The sequence below is a fragment of the Ascaphus truei genome, chromosome 1, assembly GCF_040206685.1.
Source record: "Ascaphus truei isolate aAscTru1 chromosome 1, aAscTru1.hap1, whole genome shotgun sequence".
Lineage (NCBI taxonomy): Eukaryota > Metazoa > Chordata > Amphibia > Anura > Ascaphidae > Ascaphus > Ascaphus truei.
The window spans coordinates 115,480,563-115,507,368 of NC_134483.1; the positions used below are offsets into that span (position 1 = coordinate 115,480,563).

The 26,806-nt window shown below is 43.3% G+C and overlaps 1 protein-coding gene and 1 long non-coding RNA gene across 3 annotated transcripts in view; one reads left to right on the forward strand and one right to left on the reverse strand.

Annotated features, from left to right (window-relative positions):
* ST8SIA4 (ST8 alpha-N-acetyl-neuraminide alpha-2,8-sialyltransferase 4) overlaps positions 1–26,806 on the reverse strand; it is a 200,978-nt gene that overhangs the window by 25,358 nt on the left and 148,814 nt on the right. The gene's annotated exons all lie outside the window — the stretch shown is intronic.
* Positions 75–25,671, forward strand: LOC142491244 (uncharacterized). The gene is made up of 3 exons (XR_012800359.1): positions 75–167; positions 1,259–1,708; positions 25,534–25,671. It is a non-coding gene; the product is annotated as an uncharacterized LOC142491244 (long non-coding RNA).

The window sequence follows — 26,806 nt, forward strand, 5'->3', positions numbered from 1 at the left end:
AGTGTTTCTAATCACAAAACGCGCGCGTCGGCATCTGTCACGTGCACGCGCGCAGTCAGGACTTCCGTGGCAGCCTTCTGAATTGCAGAGCAATCAGCTGCTAGACTGCACGCGTGTACTCCCTTCTATCCTGGGCAGGAGTCTGTGTGGTGACTAGGCAGCATTAGGTGAGGTTGGGACTGCTTTAACTCTTTGGATACACTGTTATATTAGTGGTATTAGCACTCCTGACGGTGGAAGCGCATTCATGAATATGTGCACAGGTATACACATGCCACACCGTTCATAGGAGTCTAGTAGCCATGGTATTTATGTTAATTGTTGACAGCTAGTTATATAACATCCTGGAATTTATCATCTGATTTTTAGGTGTTTTGCTTGTGGGGTATGTGTGACTGACTATCCATTTGTGGATTAACATATTACATGCTGAGTGCACCCCTCGATCAGTGTGTACATATTTCTTATTAGTAGGACTACGATTAGTCTCATATCTCCTATTTCCCCAGTTGTCCACCTTGGGACTTGTTTGACACTCTAGACAGGTCTCGTTATACTTATACACAGCTATATTAGTGGCAGAAGCATTCCTAACGGTGGTAGCACATTCATGAATATGTGCATAGGTATACCAACAGCCACACCGTTTATAGGAACTTATTAGCCATAGTATTTGTGTTCTGTGTATTACAGCCAGCTCTTTATTCGTTTGGAGTTTATTAGCTGTTTTTCTAGGTGGTCACATGTGGGAGAATATACAGTATTGATCTTCCATCATTGTAGCAATATATTATATACCTAGTGAGCACACACTGATTGGTGTGCATTTATTTCGTGCCTATATATAGCTACAGTACGTTTTCACCAGTCTCATATTTCACTACTATCACCTTGAGACCTGTTTTTTACCTAGACAGGTGATTTTGCAGCCCCTCCCCACCTTTGCTCATACCTAACTACCACTATTAGGGAATACTGCATATCAGTTCTCTGGACACATTTGATCTAATTCACCTCAAACTGTCTCTCTATTACATTAACCCGGAGTGTCATATATACTCATCTTAGGGTTAACATATATGTGTGTCATTTGATGTATTTTAACACCCATTATTTTAATTAATTTAGCATTAAAGATTATTTTTAATATTATCATTACACTTCATAGGGGTTATTGAGTGCTTTAAGTGGGTTCTTTTCTCTATGTGGTTACATGTTTTCTTCCCCTGATTGAACCCTTCACTCTCACCTTTTTCAGCCGGTCCCTCGTGCTGCAACTTCAGCCCTGCATTGCTCATCTCGAGGCTCTGCCCACTGACAGAGGCTCCATTCACTGATGGAGACTCTGCATTTCAAGGGGCACCTTGCAAAGAATGTATGTATCGGCTGTCCCCCACTGTCGGCAGTCCTGGCAGCAGCTAATAAGAAGATGCCCATCTTGTTGAAGCACCACATTGGCCTCGGGTCAGAGACCCTGCTGACTGTCTACATCGTCAGAGTGGTATATGAGTTTCTCATGTAAATCCGGTTAAGATACTTATTGAACAAGAATCTTCAACGAAAGTATCAAAACAAATGCAAAGAGACCTCCATTACAGAGTGGGTGAAATGACTAAATAAAAAAAAAAAAAAAAAATTGTATCTAGGAAAGATAGAAGTCTTGCACTTTTCTCAATAAAAAAAAGACAAGTATTCCCTGAAGGTAAAGGTGAGTGAAGCAAGAACCACACACCTCAAACCTCATTGGGAGTGTCTGAATAGATTATTTCAGCAAGACATAATATTCGTATTTATCTTCTATTTCTTTTAACTCACCCACACCAGGAGTCTCTATTATGGGCGTGATAAGCCACAGGTACAAAGTTCCAAGGTGAAAAGAAAAATAGGATCAGAGTACAGTCAAGGGAGTCGGGGTCAAAAGGATGAATAAAAAAATATATTTATTGATCAGACATGACTAAAAAGGAAGTACAAAAACTCCTTGATAAAGCAGCCCAAATGTGCGAAACGCATAGGAGAGTTTTTGTACCCCCTTTTCAGTCATGTCTGACCAATAAATATATATTTTTTTCATCCTTTAGACCATGACTCCCTTGGCTGTGCGCTGATCCTATTTTTCTTTTTACCTTAACTATCTAGATCACCTGACAGAGTCATATTTATTTTCTATCAGCCATTTTAGGAATGATGCCACTAACTAAACCCAAAACAGTACACATGAAAAAAACCACGTCAGGTAATTTCAAAATTGGAGGACTTCCACAAGGTTATGTATGTATCTATGTATATCTTTATTTGTATAGCGCCCACAGTGTACTCAGCATTTTATAAAAGAGACAACACAAAACAGGGAATTATAATCCAATAAATGCAACAAACAATAGAAAATGAAATTCCTGCCCTGGAGAGTTTACAATCTATGGCCCAGATCCACAAAGGGGTGTGATGCTTCAGCACACCTCAGCTTCCACTCATATAAAGTTTAGCACCCTTTTGTGGATCAGGGCCCAAGTGGTATGTTGGGAGACTTACAGAGATAGCAGATGAGATAATGGGGTTGTTCCTATTGGGTATTTATCAAAGATAATCCAAATTTGTAGCAGTGAGGCATTAATAAATAGCCCATTAATTCATGGGACATAATAGATTGCATTGCCTTGTCTACATTTATAAAATAACAAGGAAAATATGATTCTAGGATTCATCAAATCTATTAAACGATTCATGATTGGAGAAAATTGCAGTGTATTATTCTAGAATATAGATAGGCTTTTTGGCACAAGAATTGTGCACGCAAGAGAAAAGTGTCAAAATACATTGTTTTTCAAATGCAAGGCTTCTGAAACCAGTTTAATAGATTCCTGTTTTTGTTTGCAGGAAAAATTTTAGATTGTAGAAGTTAATGGCCAATAATATATTTTTGTGTGTGGAAAATACATATTTCATATTTCACAATTACCTGATAACAATGGGAAATATACAGTCATCTTGACGGGCTTGCTTTGGACCTTATTTAAGCAAAAGTGTGTGTGCATGTGTATAAGGATATATACCCAGTGGGAAGGAGTTCTTTGAAGTTGGCCAACTCTGTAACAATGTTTGAAATTCTAACAGACAAGCACAGTCCTCTGTTCTTTCAGGCATGAGTTCCTTATTTTGTCAAGCATGACAAGATTATGCAGCATGCATAACGATGAAGAAAAGGCGCACTGAATAGGGAACTACTGAAGTAAACATGAAAATATATATTTAAAAACAATTGCATTGGTTATCTAGGCTTTAAAAATATACAAACATATAGAGAAAATAAAAGAAATTCTGAAAGGCAAATATATTTGTTGATAGTATTTAAGTACCATTGGTAGACAGCAGGTAACTGAAAGTCTGTATATGCACCCTGAGCTCAATTTCTTATCAAAGTTTACACTTGAATGATGAGCATTTAATATGAAAGAGGAAATAAAGCATTATGGGTAATCCCGTTTCAAATTACCATTTTACTGAGGCTCACTGAGATAAAGACCTGAAGCCACCAGGAGACTTTTGTATGCAATCGAGTCTGCCAAGACTGAAACACAAAGTACAGACATTTTACCAATTTCGAGCTCGTTAGTGTATTGAAGCATTGTGCTCCCTCCAAAACCCTGTATACCATGAGGAGGAAGATGCACAACTGTAAAGAATAATAGATCATAAGAGAAAATGAGCAAGGCAGGTAGCAAAAGAAAAAGATGGTAATAGTATAGAATAAAACGTGCTCTGCTTACGCATGCAGCAAAAATAATAATTTAGACACAGGCATCTCGCTGCAGCCATCCCGCCGCTGCCATTCAGCCACCGCATGTTTCGTCACTTACCCTAATACCCCTAACCTTAACACCTTACCCTAGAAAACCCCAACTGTAACCCCTTACCCTAAAACCCCTAACCGTAACTCCTAAACCTAAAACCCTTAACCGTAAGCCCTTACTCTAAAACCCCTAACCTTAACCCCTTATCCTAAAACCCCTAACGTTAACCTTTAAGCTAAAATCCCAAACCTTAACCACTTACCCTAAAACCCCTAACTTTAACCTTTAAGCTAAAACCCTTAACCTCTTAAGCTAAAACCCCTAACCCCTTACGCTAAAACCTCTAACCTTCCTCTAACCTTAACCCTTTACCCCTATGTGATATTTAGCAAAGATACTGAAGATTCTTTGGCTAGGTATTTTTACTGTTGCATCAGTGTTTTATTTACACTGAAATATAATGGGAAGACTTTTTAGTAGTACAGCTGAACCCCGCTATAACACGGTGCTCGGGGTCCACATAATCAGACCACGTTATAACGGGGCTCGCGTTAACTGGGATCGCGAAATGGCCACCATATGAGGACTTCCCCAACATCTGCAGCTATCTCCTCTCTGCAGCTCTCTCCTTGTATTGTATCCTTGATTCATCAGGCTGTGTGTACGCGCACGGCGCACATCTCCAATGTTTATTTATTTTTTTTATAACAGACGGACACACACAACTCCCACCTACACTAATAATTTTAGCATACCATGCAGGAATCGAACCCATGACCCTTTATACACTGGTAACGATTCTATACCTGCTTCCTCTGGAGTCTCTCTATACTGTTGTATCAATATCCCTAATTGTGAGAAAGCAATATGGAATAACATTTCTAATTACCATGAAGCAGTATCATTGGTACTACCCAGGCTATGCACCACCACTGAAGATACAGATTTGTCCAACTTCATTGTGACCTTGACAGAGTGCTTTTATTGTACATATTATTTGTTTTTTTTCATTATTAAGCTGATAAAAAGGCAATGTAGACAAATAATTTTATTCTGTATAATATATATATATATATTTATACATATTATACATTATTTAACTTATTATATATATATATATATATATATATATATATATATATATACATATATATATATATATATATATATATATATATATATATATATATATATATAATAAGTTAAATAATGTACACAATGTATTGTGGTAATATGTGATAAAAGAAGAGCCATCTGTATAAAATCAATTGCATTTTAAAATAATTCCTTATGATAACGACTTTGACATGTCAAGGATAATGTTTCCCTGATTGAATTTGACAGTTACATAGTTTTGGTGTTTAACAGGCTTAAGTCAAGAAATTACTGCTTGCATTAACTCAGATAATAGGGTCATTTTATAAACAGTCTTACACTGAAGATCCATTTGAAGTAAAAAATAAATAAATGTTGTATTCTTTTAGCACTACATACTGTATTAATGAATAGTGATCCATACTTAAATACCCAATAGGTTCATAAAGAATCTGTAGAGTTTATTTTTAATCACATTCGTGGTTAAACATCAAGGAGTTTTAAACTATGGGATACATTGGTGCAAAATATGTTCATGGACAGTCATGGCTATAATTTATTAAGGGAAGCTATATCACTTTAGCATTGGAATTACTAGGTATTATTAGGTATTACTGTGGAACTCAATTCTAAATCAGTTATGAGTTTCAAAAGTAATCTCTTATCATCTCTGAGCAAAATTTACTAAACCCAAAGGCAACTCACAGCTTAACAACATTTAGAAATTTGGCCACTCTATGTGTTTGTGTGTGTGTGTGTGTGTGTGTGTGTGTGTGTGTGTGTGTGTGTCTGTGTGTGTGTGTGTGTGTGTGTGTGTGTGTGTGTGTGTGTGTGTGTGTGTGTGTGTGTGTGTGTGTGTGTGTGTGTGTGTGTGTGTAAGGCTACGCTTATAATGCCGGCGACTCGACGGCGACGTCAGGCTGCGGTCACTGGAAAAATCAAATTAAGATGACTTCCAGCGATCGCGACCAAGCCATCGCTCAGTCGCGTCGTGCTTAGTATAAGGGCATGCGACGGCGGCAATGCATTTGTTTTGAGGAGACGTTGTGTCGCTGTCACTATAAGCACAGCCTAATACGTATGTACATTTAAAAAAATGTAAATGCCTTTTGACAGTGACCCTTGATTTGTTAAATAAACTAACGTTTTAAAAGTGTCTAAGAAAGTGTAAAACAGTGAAGTTTTTCGAAATGCAACAAATGTTGAAAAATGGGGCTGTATCTTTAATTTATAGCGAGTCTCAAGACACCAGTTGAACAAATTATATCCACTCTCGCCCTTCCTCTCTTTAGGAGCGGAAGATTCATAAAGCTTAGATAAAGGATATATCGGGGCTAAATTTGATTTATCTAATTTATCTACCTATTTATTTGACTTGAATTGCGATATTACTTTGTGATTCTTCCTCTTAATTATTTGCCTCCTTTCCATTTTTCTACTTTTTCTCCCTCACAATAGAATGAGAAGATAATCATAATAATATTCATTATTGAAAAGGGTATTAGTCTGTCTTCTTCTTTTAACATTTGTTTTCTGATGTAACCCCTTCTATCTTTCTTTTAACCATTCTCTCTATTTGAATATTTTTCTTTATTTCACCCCCCCCCCCCCCACCCCAGCCTCAATATAACAGACTTCTGGGACTGGATCTGCATTTGGGTAAAATCAACGTTCTCAAAAAAACATCCTGCTTTAAAATGTTACCTTTCTCAGAACTAATTAAGGGAAATGAATACTATGGTAGAGAACTATATACTGTAAGTACAGTACATACTGGGCTGAGAACTTCTCTAAAACACTAAAACAGTGGTATGCCCACTTTCAAAACTGCATAATGAGATGACAATCAATCTGACAGTGTGTAAGTAGAACATACCTCAGTCATTATTGGTTGGTGTTTAAATGTACCGATTGTGGTGAGAGGGGTTAACCAGGCCAATAATAAATGCATTATACCCGGCTGGTTAACCCTAAACCCTGTAGGGAGTGAAGGGATAAAATGTATTATCCCCATAATCCCGTTTTTCCATACACCACCGCAATTAACCCTAAATTGTGTTGGGACGGAAGGGGTTAACTGTATGTGCACCACACTGATATGTTTTCCTAAACCAAGCACTGATTGAAGTAGCGTGGCTATGTATGGGTGGCCGCGTTGAAAGTATAGGGATGCCTTTCTGAGCTTTCGACCTCGCAACCGCAAGGTTAAGAGAGTAAGTGGTTTGCGGTCTAGCTGAAGTGGTTTCTGTCAAAATGTATCCGCTACCTTGTTAGCTTCATAACTTGAAAGAGGGAAAGTCAATTGACGTGAGAATTGGGTTAAACCGCAAACCACATCATAGCCCATTCAATGAAATAAGCTAACTCGTGATCAGAATAAGCTTGCACTCTAATTTTTGGAGTGCAGTGAGGAATAAAGTACCATACACACACACATAAAGTTTATAGTAGTGGCACAAGCAGAACATACTGTATGAACCAACTGTGTTATACTGTTGGTTTTAAATGTGAAGACAGGAAAACTTTTTTCTGTGAGCCCGGGAAAAATCCTTTAGCATGTAAATATGCTAAGGGTGAATGAACTGAGGAATTTCTCAACTCTGTGCTTCAAAGACAACCTGCAGAGAGGGTGCCTCAATGTCTATGAGAAGTCCGGAGTTGAAAAGCCTCAGCAATCCTAGGTGTTAGGATGTAAGAAATTGGACCCGGTATGCTAAGCAGCTTAGGTGTCAAGTTGACACGTGCTCTTTGCAAACCAGGAAGCCGCTTCTGCCAATGCTATGAACTACTGGCAAGTCTGGGATAGGGGGAAAAAGTGTTGCCACGGAAGCTGTGCATGTTGGGAATAGGACCCTGAACCCTATAAAAATGCCTGCTGGCCAGTCCCAGTCAGATTCACCTGATTGTAACAACGATTTGACCAAGTTTTAGCATCTGCGGTTCCAGAGTGTGAGGGGTTAATAATATCGTAACCAAGGATCATCCCTCTCTTCTGGAATTCGTTAGAGCCAAGGGTTCCCAAACGAACCATGTAAGGACTGAACTAATTTTTTTCCTGTTGGCTGAGATATAGGGCTGGCAAGTTGTGCCCTAGCCAGGAACTGCTACACGGATCCTTTTGCGTGCCCACTTGCATGCATGCAGGGGTGCCCAATGACTTTGTTTCGTTCCAAGGACATTTGTTTTCGTTTCCCCATCCCAGTAAGTGTTTTATTGAGTGTATATTGTGATAGATTTGTGTGTCTGTCTGAAGATTAGGGAGATAGTTTTTTGGTGGGGAGAATTTGGGGTAGGTGGTGTGGGTGTTCGGGAAGTTAGCCCTTTGCTTTCCTTTGCAGTTAGTAAAGCATTGTATTACTAAGATAGCCAAAGGAGATGGGTAGTGTATTATAAGTTTAATATTAACCCCGTTATAGCCCTTAGTGGTCAGCTAGTCATGGAATCCCCTGACTTGCTGACCACTTGAGCTACTACTAAGGGGTTATTATGTATCTAAATTAGTTGAAGTCTACATTTTATGACCTATACCAAGGTGGTTCAGGTTATCTTGCCTATGTATGTAATGGGCATTATATACATAGGCAAACTAGTGCTGACAGCATGAAGAATGGGTCAAAAAAACATGCACTACAGTAAATTTAGCTTTAGGTTGCTTCCGATATAATCCCAATGCCAAGTGACAAAGGCGCTTAAGCACTGAATCCCTTCAATATTTATGCATAAAACAGGACTGAATAAGAATATGGATAAACTGCTTGTAAATAGTAAAGTCCCGAGGTGGGCCAATATTCCCTGAAGGGTAAGGTGTGAGGCTAAAAAAAACCCCATCAAACCCTCATTGGGAAGGTCCCTGGACTCACATTGAGCAATCATGAATGAGAAAGTACTCACAGAAATCTCTTGATCCTGAAGTCCTGGTAAGCATGCAGCCTGGAGTAAAGAGGTAAATCTGAGAAACAAGGTGATTCTGGCGCAACAGCCAAAAGTGGGTCCCAAACAAGTGGTATTAAAAATATTCCTTTTTGATCCATCTAAAAAAGTGGAGGCACTCACCCTCCTACGCTTTTCGTGTTACAAGAACACTTTATCCTTGGATGGATCAAAAAGGAAAAGGAATATTTTTAATACCACTTGTTTGGGACCCACTTTTGGCTGTTGCGCCAGAATCACCTTGTTTCTCCGATATAAATCAGGAGTTGAAGACTAGCATCAAAATGTCAAAATTTGCTGTATTTAGTAATTTTTTGATAGTTTTATCGTATGAGGTAAAAAATGCGTTGTTTTTAGTGATACAATGTTTATGACTTGCACCATAAAAATACTGCTTTTACAGAGAGTAAACAAACTAACTATGAAACAACCCTCTACTGCTGGGGGCCTAGCGGTACCTTGCCTGAAAAGATGGGTTGAACTAGAGAGGGCAATTTGCGGCCCAATCGAGCTGAAATCCTTGATTTGGCTCCCCAAAAGAGCACGCGCAGGTGCCGACATACCACTTTCCACTGTGAACTCGCTGTCAATATGGATCACATCAAAGCACAGTCACTCCCTTACCACTAAAAATTTCATGATGTCGCCCCTTTGGGGAAACTCCGATTTTGCTCCTGGCCTGCAGTACAGTAGAACCTCTAGTTGGATAAAGGCCGGATATATGCGCCTCAGGGATCTGGAGGGAATTGGTAAAAAACTTAAATAATTTGAACATATTAGATCTGAAAAGAATATCCCCCCCTCTGAATTTTTTAAATACCTCCAGGTCCGAGCATTTTATAATAAATTAGCCCCTTACCCTGCACTGTCTAATTTTGAAAAGCTCTGTCTGGTGGAATCAGACACTTCGGGACTCACATCGCAGTTGTACGGGGAGGTGGTCGGTTCTGATAACCCCGAGCAAGACACCCGAGATACAGATCCCCGTGGGAGTCCGACCTGGGAGAATCCCTAGAAGATGAGGACTGGAACAAAATCTATCTGGCGGCTGCTAAAAGCTCAATTTGCACCACACTTAAGGAGAATGCATATAAGGTCCTAATGAGATGGTACCACACCCCACTAAAATTATCAAGGTATGTGCCGGGACTCTCCCCACTGTGCCCTCGACAGTGTAGAGAGTCGGCTGACCTGTTACATATGCTGTGGTCCTGCCCACGGATCGCCCCTCTATGGGAAGAAATTCGAGAATGGACTCAGAGGATTTTGGGACTCCCGATTCCTCTAGACCCATGGCTGTTCTTGTTGAACAGGCCACTAGAAGGGCTCTCAAGAGCAAGCAATAAACTAATTGGGCATCTTGCCCTAGTGACCCGGTGCGAGATCGCAGCACTATGGAAACTTAATGAAACTTCATCCATCCCCAAGATTCGAAACAGGATTTGGTTTGTCTGCCAGATGGAAAAGTTAACGAGTCTGGTTAATGACACTGGCATTAATTATCTGAAAATCTGGATACCTTGGCTAGCCCAAACAGACATCCCCGGGGTGGAGCGTGACACAATATGGCATTGATAGTTCTAGGTGCAGTCTCCTTCGGTGGGTTCAGACCATATTCCATCTCCACACAGAGGCCTCAGGTGTCACGTTCAACTAGACAAAAATTATCCCCGATAACAGTGATGTGAAGACAAGCTCCAATAAACAGTCTTCAGAAATTCCATCCGTAATCCTATCCTCCCACAAACCCCCCCCCCCCCTATCGGCAGTCCCACCCCTACCATCCTTCTCCCTTCTGTGTCACCTCCTCCCCCCATACCCGGTAAATTGTTATGTATGATATTCAAATACTCAAACGGCTTACCCACCGAGAATTTGGTGTTGTCTGAGTCAGTCTTATCTTTTGTTTTCTTGTCGTCACCCCAGTGCAATGTATCATTTCCACAGATTAGCTGAATTTTATTCTAATTGCTTATATCTGTGTCATGTTATACTTTGTTCCTGTACTTTACCTCAATAAAAATACAAGTTATATACAGGCATACCCCGGTTTAAGGACACTCACTTTAAGTACACTCGCGAGTAAGTACATCTCGCTCAATAGTCAAACGGCAGCTCACGCATGCGTCTGTCAGCACGTCCTGAACAGCAATACCGTCTCCCTACCTGTACTGAAGCTGTGCGCAAGCAGGGAGACTATAGAGACTGTTACAAATGCGTTATTTACATCAGTTATGCACGTATATGATGATTGCAGTACAGTACATGCATCGATAAGTGGGGAAAAGGTAGCGCTTCACTTTAAGTACATTTTCGCTTTACATACATGCTCCGGTCCCATTGCGTACGTTAATGCGGGGTATGCCTGTATATATATATATATATAAAAAAATAAATACTGCTTTTCTGCTGAAAATGCTGTTTTTCGGTATCTGAGTTTTATGTATCTTGGCCCTTAACCTTGTGGAGGTCGATCATTTTAACTTAAGTTATTACGGATGTTGGGTGAGATTCAAAATATCTATTCATTTTCTTAATTCATTGACCATTTCTCATCAAATTTATATTGGCAAAACAAATATAATTGTTTTTATGCAAACCATATGTATTCCATTTTCTTTTTGTATTTAAATATTGGCATAAAAATGTACCAACTTTTAATCTATTACCTATACCCTAGTTTTCTGTGCTCAATTGATGATTGGTACACAAAAAAGTGCCTTTCTACTTCATTTCTGCTGGACACAGACAATTATACAACTACTGTATTATTTGGATTTTAGAATCGAAGAAGCCCACAATAGATTTAAAACAAATGTTTGCAACGTCTCTTTGTATGATCCCTAGCAGTGTCTACATTAATCCGATTTAACATTTTAGATTCCGATCTTTGTCTTCATTTTTTTTTAGTTCACAACTTCCCTTTTGTACTTGAAAAATAACTCTGATTGCAGTCAACACAATTGAGTGGCAAGAAAGAATAACAACACAAAGGAAGGGAAGAATCATGAATGCTTGTGGATGCCAGCTGCTACCTCTGTTACTGTATGTCTGTTATCTCAGCTCTCTATTGAACATAATGTGGTAAATTCACGAGGAAGTGACGGAAACCAATTTACTGCTCTGCCAGAAAATTACCCATCTTCCCCAATTCCAAACTGAAAAAGAAATGCTATAACACAAAAAATAATAGACTGCAAAAAGCTAAGCCATGATAATAATTGGAGGTCTTTGCACTTTGCAACGATAACTTTCTTGTTTGCTGTGATACCTTCCAAAGAACCAGCATGATTATTCTTCTTGAAATTATAGTGTATAGCGCTTTGGAAATCTGACAGGTCTCTTCTTGAAATGCCTTTTGAAGAAGAGACCTGTGAGGTTTTAAAAACTCTGAACCCTATACTTTCTTCAATGATTAACCGAGAAGAGAATTCTGCAGCAATTCCAAAGCCAAAGTTAAAAAGGCCTTGTGATACAGTGTAGAAGGCCCCCTAATACAGCTGAACTTAAGTGATAGTCACATCCATAAACATATTTTACATCGATGGATCTCATACAGGAAAACCTACTTTATGTTTCCCAATAATGTGATACAAAATTAATTGTAAAGCACACTTGTGAAGCTCATCCTGGATTGATTATTTTAAATGTGTCAATCAAAGCCCTTTGATGCTATACCCCAATCATTTTATCTTTACATTTATATTTTTTTTAGTGAAGTAAATGTGTGTGTTATGTAGCAACAAAGAACATAATGGAAATGTTACAAATTATTAAGCATATTAATTCAAGTCATCATAGTGTAGCACTTTAACAAGTCTGACACAGGAAGATTAAAACATTACAAATCATTTGTGACACTTGAATCTTGTGACTCCACTAGCTCTACATAGTACAGGCATACCCCGCTTTAAGGACACTCACTTTAAGTACACTCGCGAGTAAGTACATGTCGCCCAATAGGCAAACGGCAGTTCACGCATGCGCCTGTCAGCACGTCCTGAACAGCAATACCAGCTCCCTACCTGTACCGAAGCTGTGCGCAAGCGGGGAGACTATAGAGCCTGTTGCAAATGTGTTATTTACATCAGTTATGCACGTATATGACGATTGCAGTACAGACCATGCATCAATAAGTGTAAAAAGGGAGTGCTTCACTTTAAGTACATTTTCGCTTTACATACATGCTCCAGTCCCATTGCGTACGTTAATGCGGGGTATGCCTGTATAATATGCAATGTAAAAAAAAATTGTTAGGGTAAAGCTGATAAACAGCCTATTTTAGTCAAATTCCCCCACGTTACCGTATGAATTATATACTTCTGTTTCATTTGATATAAAACAAAACCATGAATAAATGTTAAAGATAGATTGCAAAAATAAAAATAAATACAGATTATGGAATATGCTTATTTTGTAATTGAGGAAGTAATCAAATGAATTCCCCTTCAAATGTAATCTTATTATTTAAACAGCATTGACTTTGACAACTGACCTCAAAAGTTTTGTGTGTGACATAGTCCCAGGATATGAGATAGCATTATGTCTGTGTAAGGATGTGGTAGAAACCTCATATGTGTGTTCAGTGTGTGTTCAGTGTGTGTTCAGCTGGTGTTTGATTCTGTTCAGTGAGAGGCTTGTGGAGTATCTGCAACAGTGTTGCAGTGTGTTAGAGCAGAGTCAGACAGGCTGTGTGTCTGTGCAGATTAGGCAGAGAGGCTCCGTGGAGAAACTACAATTCCCATGAGCTCCTGGGCAGTCACCTGATGTGAAGAACCAATCAGGAGGCTAGGATGACAGGGGCAGGAAAGGGAAGCGTGGGGGAGAGGTCACGCTAGTCAGAGGGGATCTGGAAGGTAAAGGAGGAGGGTGTATGCGTGCAGGGGGGTCCGTGACCTGCCTGCATAGGCTAGCTTTACCCCACAGGCCCTTAGGAGAAACCCCTGAGCCACAGTAGGTTGCTGTGCTGCAGGGACGCCCATAGTGGTAGCGATCAGTCACCTTACTGTGTAGACAGTTAGGGACAAGCGTGCGGAGCAGGTTTGCTGGTGAGCTGCTTGGGACCAGACAACTGCACAGCGGACATCAAAGACAAGCAAGGATTCGGCTGATCCTTTTCGAAGCATTACCGGTCACCGCCGTGACCGGAAGGTATTTACGTTAAGTGCACCAACACCGGTCAACAGGCGCTGATCCCGCCTTAGGCGTAACTCTTTGAGGACACTAGTGAGTGACCAAAGGCCTAATACACTGAGTTATTCTAGCTACTAGCGCAAGAACACGTGTGTGGGGCACGCGGTGGTGGGACCCGGACATACTCATTAAGAGCGTGGCTGAGCCACTACTGTACAGGACAATACTCATTAAGAGCGTAGCCGAGCCACTCACGTTATAAGGACATTATCATTTAGCTGCGTTAAGGTTATATTGCATTATAGGTTATGTGTTGGGTTATATGCTGTGTGTGTATTAATATGATAGAGTGCTAAGGTTATTGTGCATATAGTAAAGTTGGTTGCATCATACATGTGTGTGTATATGTTTCTTGCCCAGGGGAATCTCACATCACGGGGATCCTGGGTAAGTGGAGGCGCTGCGCTATAAGTGTTACCCCAGGCTCCCAGCTAGCGGAGGCTCAGATCTCCTGGAGCCGCAGGTGCGTGCAGTTACCTGTAGTCGCTTTAGCGTGTCAGAAAAAGGGCTACTGCACCGACACACTTTATTCGAGCAAATACCCAGTATGTACCTGGCAGATACCTGGAATGCGCCGCTCCTCACCTCTGACAAGCCCCGTTGCATTTGCCTTCCCAGCCTGGGTTCATGCCTGGCTGACGGGCGGCTGATCTGTTAAATGATAATGATTAGGATTTAATAGGCTGCAATGCTTCGCGTGTCTACCAGATGGCATAAATTCATGAATTGTAATGCAGTATATATATATATATACTGTGCAGTATTGCAGCCAGCGGGAATAAAATGCTTCAATCCCTGCCTGGAAAATAACCCAATGCACTCGGGCAGAAAACAGTCACAAACCTCAATACACCCGGGTATACCCGAATTCGTGGGACTAGCCGAGCTCGAATAAAGTGTGTCGCCAGTGTACATTTGGAGGCGCAGCTGAGATCTCAGACCTGGGGTGCCCTATATTTTTTTTTATTACTGTGCAACCATTTTTTTTCTCCCGCCATGTTTGTGCCCTCGCAGCCTGAGGTGCGCAAGTGGGCCCAACGGCATGAAATTCCCCTGACACGTGCCTTCGGCCTGGGACACGTGCCCGCTACCTTCTCCCTAGGCACAGTGACCGATCTTGTCAGGAAACTCCCGCTCATGGACACTGCCCGAGTGTAAGATCACTATTACGACCGGGAACAGGACTGGCGCAAAATACTATTTGTCACTGACCAGGACATATGCCCCAAAGCCCTGCCCTTAGTATTACTTCTGCCCGAGGCTCCCGGCATCCACTGTCCGATAGTACAGGTGGATTCCACCGAACCACTGGCTGCGTCCACACCCCAGAGGGGATACCCCGGCTCGTTAGGTACCGTCACAACCAGCTCTGATCGCACCCCTGAGAACAGTTTGAACCCCCGGTGGCCCACCGCAATGGGCCTAGGCACTTCGTTCACTCCCTCGGCCTTTAGGCCCGTGCTGAGCAGAACCATCCTGTCAAGGCTAGACGCCTATTCACATGCTGGGAGTAGCCTGCCGGATAACGCCTCCATCCCTGCGCTAGCAGAAGCCATTCACCACACTACACAGTCCCTCCAATACCGAAAACTGAAGGCATTTTCTGGGGACAAACCCACTCCACTGGGAGAAGTCGGGTTCGAGGAATGGCTGGACCACACGGAACAGGTACTACCCGAATGGTCATGCACAGATGCCGTCCGGAGGCAGCGCATAATTGAATGCCTGAGGGCCCCAGCATCCCACATGGTGCACTGCTATCGGGACGACCACCCGGATGCTGACGCGGCTGGCATTATCCACTGCCTGAACAAAGTGTATGGGGTTCCTGTGGATGCCTTTGCGCTAATGGCCAGGTTCCACGGTCTGGCCCAGAAAGAAGGAGAGATGGTGTCTGACTTCCTTCGACGGTTGCATCTGGACCTGTGGACCCTGGTGAGGAAGGGGGTGGTGCAGAAGATGGATGCCGACGGCCTACGCACCACCCAGCTACTGAGGGGACTCCTCCCCTTGCACCCGGTGTCTGTACGCGTCAGCAGCTGTCTCACGCCGGGGCAAGCACTGGCGTTCGACGACTTGATGGATCGGGTTCAGGCCCATGTGACTGTGCTACTGGGGCGTGAGCTGACCCTGGGAAAGAAGGCGGTGGTTGCGGCTAAAGACACCAGGACCTGGAAGCGCCTGCAGCCGCCAGGGAGCGCCCCGCGTCGGGGCGAGCATCGCCGACCTTCCGAGACAACTCCTACCGCAGTCATCTCCAGTGCTATGCTTGCAGAAAAATGGGGCACCGGCCAAGTCTATGCTGTGTACTCCGCAGACCGACGAAGCAGTGGCCCCGTCCTCAACGAGTAGTCGAATAGGGCCAGCGGCCATCGTCAAGGTGGTGATTGAAGGCATCTACGCCTCGGCACTGATGGATACTGGATCCCAGGTGACCATCGTGTATCGGCCCTTCTACGATCAACACTTGCACCGGCTGCCGCTGCTATCTGCTGACTCCTTGCGGTTGAGAGGGTTGAGCCATGAAGACTACCCTATTGACGGTGTGGTGAACATACATCTGGACATTCCCCAGTTGAACACAGGCAAGCATTACCCCATGGAGGTGGAGGCCTTAGTATGTCCAGAACCCCAGGATCATCCCAGCGCCCCGATAATCATGGGGACCAACACAGACATCGTACAGGATGTGCTCCACAAGTATCTACAGGAAACGGGTGAATCACCATTGCTGGCTCTAGCTGCTTGCCCGGTGTTGCAAGAGGTTTGCGGTAAGATTGCGACCGAAGAGGAACATGGGATGCTGTATAGTCAAGAGCGGGGGCTAACCGAGATCCCGCCCGGGGAAGGAAGAATGATGATCGCCGCCTGTCGTTATCCAGCCAGACGTCCGGAGGATCAACTGTTCTCCCTGGAAATCTCGATCAGCGATGACCAGCGACTCGGCTACGAAGTATTGGCCTCGATAAAGAAGTGGTCGGGAAAAATTCCGGCTCGAACCCAGGTGTACGTACGGAACCTTTCTCCCTACACCATGTGCATTGATCGCCGGCAAACATTGGGTCGAATCTATCCAGTAACCCCGGGGAGAATAGTGTAGGTGAGCGCCCGGTGGTCACCACTCATGCCGTGACCCCAAGGTTGGCATTCGACTGCAGAGATTCACCCTTGACGGAGGGCTGGAAAGGGAGACTGCAGACCAAACTGGAAGAACGACGGGGGGTATTCTCCATTAGTGATATGGATGTAGGGTGCAGTCGCAGCGCCCGCCATACCATTCGACTGAGCGACCATGCCCCATTCCGGGAACGTTCTCGCCGCCTAGCACCTCGAGACGTGGAAGAGGTGAGGAGATTACTAGCCGAAATGGAGGAAGCTGGTATCGTTCAAGGATCACGCAGTCCCTATGCCTCACCCATCGTAGTGGTTCGCAAAAAGAATGGGACCGTACGCCTCTGCGTGGACTATAGGACCTTGAACAGCCGTACGGTGCCTGATCAGTATACCCTCCCACGCATCGAGGACCTCTTGAACGCCCTGACGGGAAGTAAATGGTTCAGTGTACTAGATTTGAGGTCGGGGTATTATCAAGTACCCATGGATCTGGAATATCAGGAGAGAATGGCCTTCATCTGCCCGCTAGGGTTCTACCAGTTCACCCGCATGCCGCAAGGGATATGCGGGGCTCCTGCCACAATTCAGAGGCTAATGGAAAAGACCCTGGGGGACCTGAACCCGCAAGAATGCTTGGTGTACCTGGACGACATTATAGTGTTCGGAAAGACGCTAGAGGAGCATGAGGAGCGGCTGATGAAGGTGTTGGATCGACTTCAAAAGGAGGGGTTGAAACTGTCCCTGGATAAGTGCAAATTCTGCCGCACGTCCGTGACATACGTGGGTCACATTGTATCAGCTGAAGGGATATCCACCGACCCAGGGAAGATAGAGGCAGTGGTGAATTGGCCCCGGCCTAACAACGTTCAAGAAATTCGATCCTTCCTGGGGTTCTGCGGTTACTACCGGCGATTCGTGGAGGGCTACTCCAGCAAAGCTAAACTCCTGAATAATCTCTTAAAAATCTGTCCTGAGGACACCGGCAGGAAAACCACCACAGCACAAACGCCATTTGGAGAGAAATGGACCTCTGCTTGTGAGCAAGCGTTCTTGAAATTGAAAGCCAGCCTAACGCAGGCCCCAGTGCTGGCCTATGCCGACCCCGACCGAGAATACGTTCTACACGTGGATGCCAGCTTCAGTGGCCTGGGAGCAGTGTTGCACCAGAAACATGACACAGGGCTCCGCCCAGTGGCGTATGCGAGTCGAAGCTTAACTCCAAGCGAACAGAACTATCCTGTCCACAAGCTGGAGTTTCTAGCCCTCAAATGGTCTGTAGTCGATAAGCTACATGATTTCTTGTATGGGGTACAGTTTGAAGTCAGGACAGATAATAACCCAATGACTTACATCAACACGTCCGCCAAATTGGATGCGACAGGTCACCGGTGGTTGGCGGCACTGGCCAACTATCGGTTCAACCTTAAGTATAAACCAGGGCCCACTAACATAGGGGCCGATGCTCTGTCACGGAGGCCGGGGCTTCAACCCACCATAGATGAGGAAGTATGGGAGGAAATTTCGGGTCCTGGCATACGTGCTCTATGTTCGCTAACAGCAGTGGTCAATGATCAGGTGGCGTTCTCAGAGCTAAGAGTAGCTGATTCATTAGGGTGTCAATCCCGAGCCATTCCCCGGGCCTACCGAGGTCGGGAAGGAATGAACATTACCGAAGATAAAATCTTTTCCTGGAAAGAATTGGTGCAACACCAGATCCAAGATCCAGTGGTGGAACTAGCTCGCCAAGCTCTGCAACAAGAGAACCCCTCTATTCTTAAGCAAGCCCCCAGAGAACTGGTGAAGCTATTGTTGAATGAGTTCGGGAAGTTCGAACTGGACAATTGCCTATTGTACCGGGTCATTCCATACCATAATCATCCCGATCGGCGACAACTATTCTTGCCTGAAAGTCTGAGAATTATGGTCCTCCGGGCCCTTCACGATGATCATGGCCATCTGGGCGTTGACAAGACATTCGGGTTACTTCGGGACCGGTTCTATTGGCCAAAAATGAGAGAATCAGTGGAAATGCATTGCCGACGGTGGACCCGCTGTATACAGAGGAAAACACTACCCACACGGGCGGCCCCCATGGCCCATCTGAAAAGCTCTGGTCCTATGGATTTGGTGTGCATGGATTTCTTGTGTATCGAGCCAGACACCCGGGGCATCGGTAACGTACTAGTGATTACAGACCACTATACAAGGTACGCCCAAGCGTTCCCCACCAAAGATCAACGGGCGGTGACAGTGGCTAGAGTATTGTGGGAGAAATACTTCATTCATTATGGATTACCGAACCGACTCCACTCTGATCAAGGCAGGGATTTCGAGAGTACTCTCATTAGAGAACTGCTGAAGTTGTTAAACATAGCTAAGTCACGGACTACCCCGTACCACCCAGAAGGGGATGCTATGCCCGAACGGTTCAACCGAACACTGCTGGACATGCTGGGGACATTAAAAGGCTCTCAGAAGATGGAGTGGAGCAAGCATGTGGAGACGTTGGTGCATGCCTATAACTCTACTCGACACGAGTCTACAGGGTATACTCCGTGTTTCTTAATGTTTGGGAGAGAAGCCCGACTACCTGTGGATGTGCGACTGCAGATATCTACCGATGGGGTATCCAACAGAACGCATTTCCGTTATGTACAGAGGTTACAGGACAGCCTGCAGCAGGCCTATAAATTGGCTGAAAAGGCGGCGGCGCAATTATATGCGGGTAACAAAGGGCGCTATGACCACAAGGTGCGACATAAGGAGATTCGCCCGGGGGATGCTGTTCTCCTTCGTAATTTAGGCATTCCCGGAAAGCACAAACTGGCTGATCGGTGGAGAGATGGGGTGTATGAGGTAGAATCACAGATGCCTGGCCTCCCGGTATACCGCATCAAGGACTCCGAAGGCCGGGTAAAGGTGTGGCATAGGAATCACCTACTCCCCATACCTCAAGTAGGGGACAAAGAATTGGAGGTACCCACTGTTTCAATTGATGGAGAAACTGAAAGTACAGAGGATGGCCTAGAGACTGTAATAAATGCCACCTCTGAGAATCCTATGGAGGGAACCTCTCAAAGGGGCCTTCCAGCCGTGGGGGCATCTCCCGAAGGAGCTACGGGTAAAGAGCCCCTTGGTCCAACGACAGATACGCTGACTCCCGTGAGCCAGCCACTAGACCCGCAGAGCCCGTGCTTTGTGCAACAAAGAGAATTTGCAGACTTATCAAGCCCCTCAAGGGCAGAGTTGGAACTGCCAAATGGGAATTGCTACTCTCCAGAGGAGGTAGCTGAAGAGCAAATTCGCAGAAGCCAAAGAGCTAGTCAACCTCCAATGAGGATGGCTTATGATCAATTTGGGGCACCCCATTATGAGGCTCAGCAGTGGTCTCGGAGCAAAATCCAATCTGTGATTGTGATGCACACAGAATTGTGCAATATCGTATAAAGTCAATGCGAATGTGCTAAGTTATATAATTGAACTGCATTTTTATTATATAACATTCTGTGTATAGTTATGTAGGTGTAGCCCAAGCGAGGACGTTGGATTCTGCAAGGGGGAGAATGTAAGGATGTGGTAGGAACCTCATATGTGTGTTCAGTGTGTGTTCAGCTGGTGTTTGATTCTGTTCAGTGAGAGGCTTGTGGAGTATCTGCAACAGTGTTGCAGTGTGTTAGAGCAGAGTCAGACAGGCTGTGTGTCTGTGCAGATTAGGCAGAGAGGCTCAGTGGAGAAACTACAATTCCCATGAGCTCCTGGGCAGTCACCTGAAGTGAAGAACCAATCAGGAGGCTAGGATGACAGGGGCAGGAAAGGGAAGCGTGGGGGAGAGGTCACGCTAGTCAGAGGGGATCTGGAAGGTAAAGGAGGAGGGTGTATGCGTGCAGGGGGTCCGTGACCCGCCTGCATAGGCTAGCTTTACCGTGCAGGCCCTTAGGAGAAACCCCTGAGCCACAGTAGGTTGCTGTGCTGCAGGGACGCCCATAGTGGTAGCGATCAGTCACCTTAATCTGTGTAGACAGTTAGGGACAAGCGTGCGGAGCAGGTTTGCTGGTGAGCTGCTTGGGACCAACTGCACAGCGGACATCAAAGACAAGCAAGGATTCGGCTGATCCTTTTCGAAGCATTACCGGTCACCGCCGTGACCGGAAGGTATTTACGTTAAGTGCACCAACACCGGTCAACAGGCGCTGATTCAGCCTTAGGCGTATCTCTTTGAGGACACTAGTGAGTGACCAAAGGCCTAATACACTGAGTTATTCTAGCTACTAGCACAAGGACACGGTGTGTGGGGCACGCGGTGGCGGGACCCGGACATACTCATTAAGAGCGTGGCTGAGCCACTACTGTACAGGACAATACTCATTAAGAGCGTGGCCGAGCCACTCACGTTATAAGGACATTATCATTTAGCTGCGTTAAGGTTATATTGTATTATAGGTTATGTGTTGGGTTATATGCTGCGTGTGTATTAATATGATAGAGTGCTAAGGTTATTGTGCATATAGTAAAGTTGGTTGCATCATACATGTGTGTGTATATGTTTCTTGTCCAGGGGAATCTCACATCACGGGGATCCTGGGTAAGTGGAGGCGCTGCGCTATAAGTGTTACCCCAGGCTCCCAGCTAGCGGAGGCTCAGATCTCCTGGAGCCGCAGGTGCATGCAGTTACCTGTAGTCGCTTTAGCGTGTCAGAAAAAGTGCTACATCTGATTTAAATGAAAAAGTGCAGTCAGAGTGTAAATGTGATGCATCCCACAACTTCACCGTCACTGAGGCTGGTGGATGGGAAATCCAGACCGGAGTTCACAACTGTTCTAATTCGCCTCACCTGCTCTCCTAATTGAGGAACGGGTATTTATGGCGGTTAGGTTTGCTGTATCAGTCTCTCTCCTAGAACCTGGAGGCTGGGGCATCGCTGCTCCCCTGCATCCAGATTGAGGAGGATGCCTCTTAAAGTATCGCAGTATCCAGAAGGATTGTGTGGACTCTCTTGGGATCCACAACTATAGTTCCCATAACTACAGATAAGGACAATTTGTTATTCCTATTGTACGTTACAGTGTGCTCTGTTTAAAACTGGAAACTGGAGATAGCCAGCCAGTGTGTTAGTTAGACATTGTTGTATAATTAGCCTCCCTACCGTGGAGTAGGCTTTCATTTTATGCTGTTGTTTTTCCTTAAAGTTAGTGTGTCTGAGTTATATTGTGTCATTGTTATGAAGCATAAACCACTGAAGGTTAAGGACAGAGTTCATCAAATATATATAAACAGCTCAGCCCCGTTATAGCTCGGTTCTCGGGGGGCCACCCGATCCGATCGCACTATAAACGGGGTCGCGCTAATTTATAAAACAAAATGGCCGCCACGCACCCAATCAGGAGGAGGTGGAGTGAGGCGCCGGCAGCCCTACACAATACCCCAGCAGCCACTGTACTTCCCCCAGCTTCCCCAGCGATGCCTCAGCGATCCCCCAGCAGCCCCAGCGACCGAGCTTTGCCTACTCCCTTTCATTGCTCGTGTGGCTGGAAAGTCCCCGTCTTGGAAATCCCCAAAGCGATTCAGCACAGAGACGGGTGGGGGAGGAGGAGTGAGACCGATTAAATTGGAACCAAACAGGGTTAGCGTGGATCACTGCAGACTGATCCCCATCCGGCAAAGCTTTGGAAAGTTGTGGTGAAGGGAAGATCTGAATTTTCACAAGCTACAGCAGCTACAGCAGTCTCTTCCATGGAGCCCAGTGCACAGCAGTAACACTGCCGGTACCGCTCAGTGTGCACTGACACGACCTGGAACTTACCACTTACAAGACCTCAACTCTCCCTAAAGGTAAGAGAAATCCCTGTGGGCAATAGTGCGGGAACTATTGTGGGATGGGTGTGCTGTACGTAGAAAACCAGCAACATACATTACCATAATCCATAAATATATAACCCTGGGGGCTACAGCCCCCACCCCCCCATAGCTTGCGATCCTATACATGCACGCGTGGGGTTAACTGTATGACGTGTAAAGCTGTTGTGTGCTATGTGACAGTATGAGTGTGTTCTGCAGACTGTTACCTCACAGAGGAGTACGAGGGCAATTACTGTGTCGGAATGCGTCAGAATTAGATGTCTTTATTATGCGGGTGAATCAAGGGCCATTCTCTTGCGTTATATATAAATGGCTAAATATTTGGGGGTGGGGGGTGTTTCCAACATGAATCATGTTTTGTCTGTGCGCCAGAATCTGGCAGTCCCCACTCTCTGCCTCTTAGTATGATCCGGTACTGGGAGTTTCCTGTCACACTGTCAGTTAGTCACATCAGATAACCTGAATATTATATGTGGAGTTGAAGAGTTGAATGTCTCTATGCATTGAAATACTGTAGCAAGAGTTTGATATACACAGTATTGCCCATTAGGAGCATTGTCGTTTTTAACTGCTGTTGACTGAAATGATTGAAACTTTGACCTCCATTTTGCATCAGTCTTTGACCTTTAGCAAGAATGTTTCCACCCTGTTACTTGGTTAACGTATTTACATTCCCATTACTGTGACAATCTTGGTGGTCATTTAGCAATTTCTTCCTTGGATAATAGGAAGTTTTATGTATTATTTTTGCTGTGAGCAGACTAGTAAATAGGATTTTCATCCTGTTCCACCTTTTATCATTTTCTTTTCTCACTTGTACATCACAGAGTTTAAATTAAGTCTTGCATACTGTGAGCTGCTGTGTGTGGTGTGCTGTGTGTGCAGTGTGTGCAAAAAAAATATATATATATATATTTTTAAATATTCGTAGGTCCATGCTCAAACGGCATTATAAGTGGATCTGCGTTATAGCGGATCGCGCTATAACAGGGTTAAGCTGTATAAATATATATATATATCTATCTGTTAAAGTTACTGTCCCCTACTGGGACGGAAAAGAAACAGGAAGAAGCCTGAATGATCCAATATGTGTTCTCTTTGTTAACACTAGAAGACTGTGTGTGTCATAAAGAGCCCGGACAGATGGCAGTGCTACGTAGGGGAGCCATTTGCCACAAGTGATAAAGTTCACTGTATTGTATAAAATAAATGTAACAGTCTATTTGCCAATGTATTGCTGAAACCCTATACACATTTTCCAAAAATTTAGAAAATCAGTTCCCACTTGTACGGCAACAAACACCTCTGTTCTAAAATGTGCATTCTATATTGGATTATCATTCTCAAAATACAAGTTCAACACTGTTTCAAACCTTTTATCATGTTTCCCTTTAGTCTTAGAGTCTGTATAATTTAATGTGAAAATTAAAAGGAGGCCAAATAAACTGATTGATCTTAGGTACAACATTACACGTGGGGTACATTCCCAACGACATCAGTTAATGCAAGATAAAATTACTTACAAATCACCAACATATACAGTAGTTTTCCAAAAGTCCTGTTGTGTTTTAATCAACACACACCAGTGCTATTAGTGGGTTGTCAATTTATGATATCAAATTGAAGCAACTAGATTTGATAACACTATAATAAAACTCTCAATAAGTAAATCAACCAGTCGTAAAATTGATAGAACGAATTGATCAATGTTTGATCTTAGTTCTAATCTATCTCCGAGGCATGTAGTCATAACTAATATCAATAGACTTTTCAATCCTGTTTAATTGCCAAATAAATGTGTTTCTGTTCTGAACATTTCTTTGTTCTCCTTACTTAATTCATCTAGCTCCCATGACTGTATGAGAATATTTAGTTTAAGAACAGTTTAAGGCCCTTATTCTGTAAGGTATTATAAGTGAAGATGATGTGCTACCGCATGAACAGCCCTATTGACTTTAATGGGGCTTTTCCTGTGATAGAACATCATCTGCACTTATCACACCTTATAGAATAAAGGCCTTAGTTTCTCTAAAACAAAAATTAAATATTATCACTATCCCACATAGAAAATAATAAAAAATATGAAAAAAATAAAGAGCATTTAAAACAATATTTTTCAGTAACACATATACAGATGGAGCATAACTTATGTTGAATTGCCCCCCAAAAGTGAGCCCTTCAGCCATAGCCTCGCTCTGCACCTCACTGCACTGAGTTGCAACTGAGCCGAATGGACCTTTTGTGAGGTCAAACAGAATTATTTGTGTTGTTGCAGTGCAGGACATGTCCGTCAGGTGGCGCACTGAAAATCTTTGTCTATGATACTCTGAATGCTTTATGCGTTTCAACCAGGTCCCACAAAAACACCCTTATGCAGAAATTCAATGACACGCATACAGGTATGTGTTTCAACCAGGTCCCATAGAAACACGCATGCGCAGAAATTCAATGACACCCATAGAAACACACGAGTTCTGTACCACACAATGTAATTTGTGTACTACACTACTGTATTTCGTCTCAATTATTAATATACAACATTCTCTCGTTACAGGTGAACATAACCAAGAGCCATCCCGAAGAAGATGTCGATCGAAGGAGATTGTACATTTGGAAGAAGTGCGAAGAAATTTGTATAACTCTATTTTTTATTTACTGTAATCTAATAAAAAATATTTCATATTTCAAAATACTTGTTAGTCTTCTGAAGTTTTTAGGGGAATAAATGGTGGGTTGTACTTCAATACCATTACATATCATATTGTATTGTCTGAAATGAACAGGAATAAGGGATGGGTTAGATTGCATGTAGATTTTGAAGACAAACTAGCACACTGGCGCCTACTATAATTTCTCGGAGTATTGCAACCAACGCTAATACTCCATTTTCGCGGCTGCGATGCATTCGCGGGTCAGCTGTGAGCAGCCAAAAAAATTATTGGGTGGCACATACACCACCCGCAAAGACAAATGTGCCAGTAAATTATGCTATATCTGTAGCATCTATAACTTATAATTCATTAAGTGGCGGTATGCTCACTTGTTAATAGAAATATGGGTCCAATGGGCCATAGATTAAATTCAGCAGAGACCGAATGCATCAGATCCCCAGACCCATCAACTAGAACTAAAACTTTCTATATCCACCAACATCATGCCATAACGTAGATTTGTTTTGCACGTACATAGGGTCCTGAAACTTTCTTTATTCTCTCCTTAATTAATCTAGCTCCCATAATTGTCACGAGCATATTTAGTCTAAGAAAACAGTTTTAGTTCTTCTAAAATAAAAAATATTTAATCACCATCCCACATAAATATGTTTTAAAAAAATCTTCATAACTTCATAATGCCTCTAGCACAGAGAAAAACTATTATTTGATCTTTGTCTTCCAAATATACTTAAGAAATGAATATATGAACTACTGTATCTACTCTTTTTAAACAGCTTTGGCGAGTTTAGACTATACTTTTTTTCCCTTAGCATTCTACAAAACCTGCAGTGAAATAAGTTCAGAATTATTTTTTTTAATCCAAAAACTGTACATTCTCATATAGCATATTAAGAGTTAATACAGAAATCTGTTGTATACTATATGACAATGTAGAGTATTTGGCTTAATTGTAAATATTTAATACCTACTAGCATATTTTGTTCATACACTATTAACACTAAGTGTAATGTTAAAGGCCACATTGATTGTCTGTCTACATATGTAATATACATAATTTTCTGTACTTGCGGGACGCACCACATGAGCCATTAGTACCAGATTTCTGGAACATAGTTTTAATGTAATTAAAGGCATCAACGCTCATACTGTAGT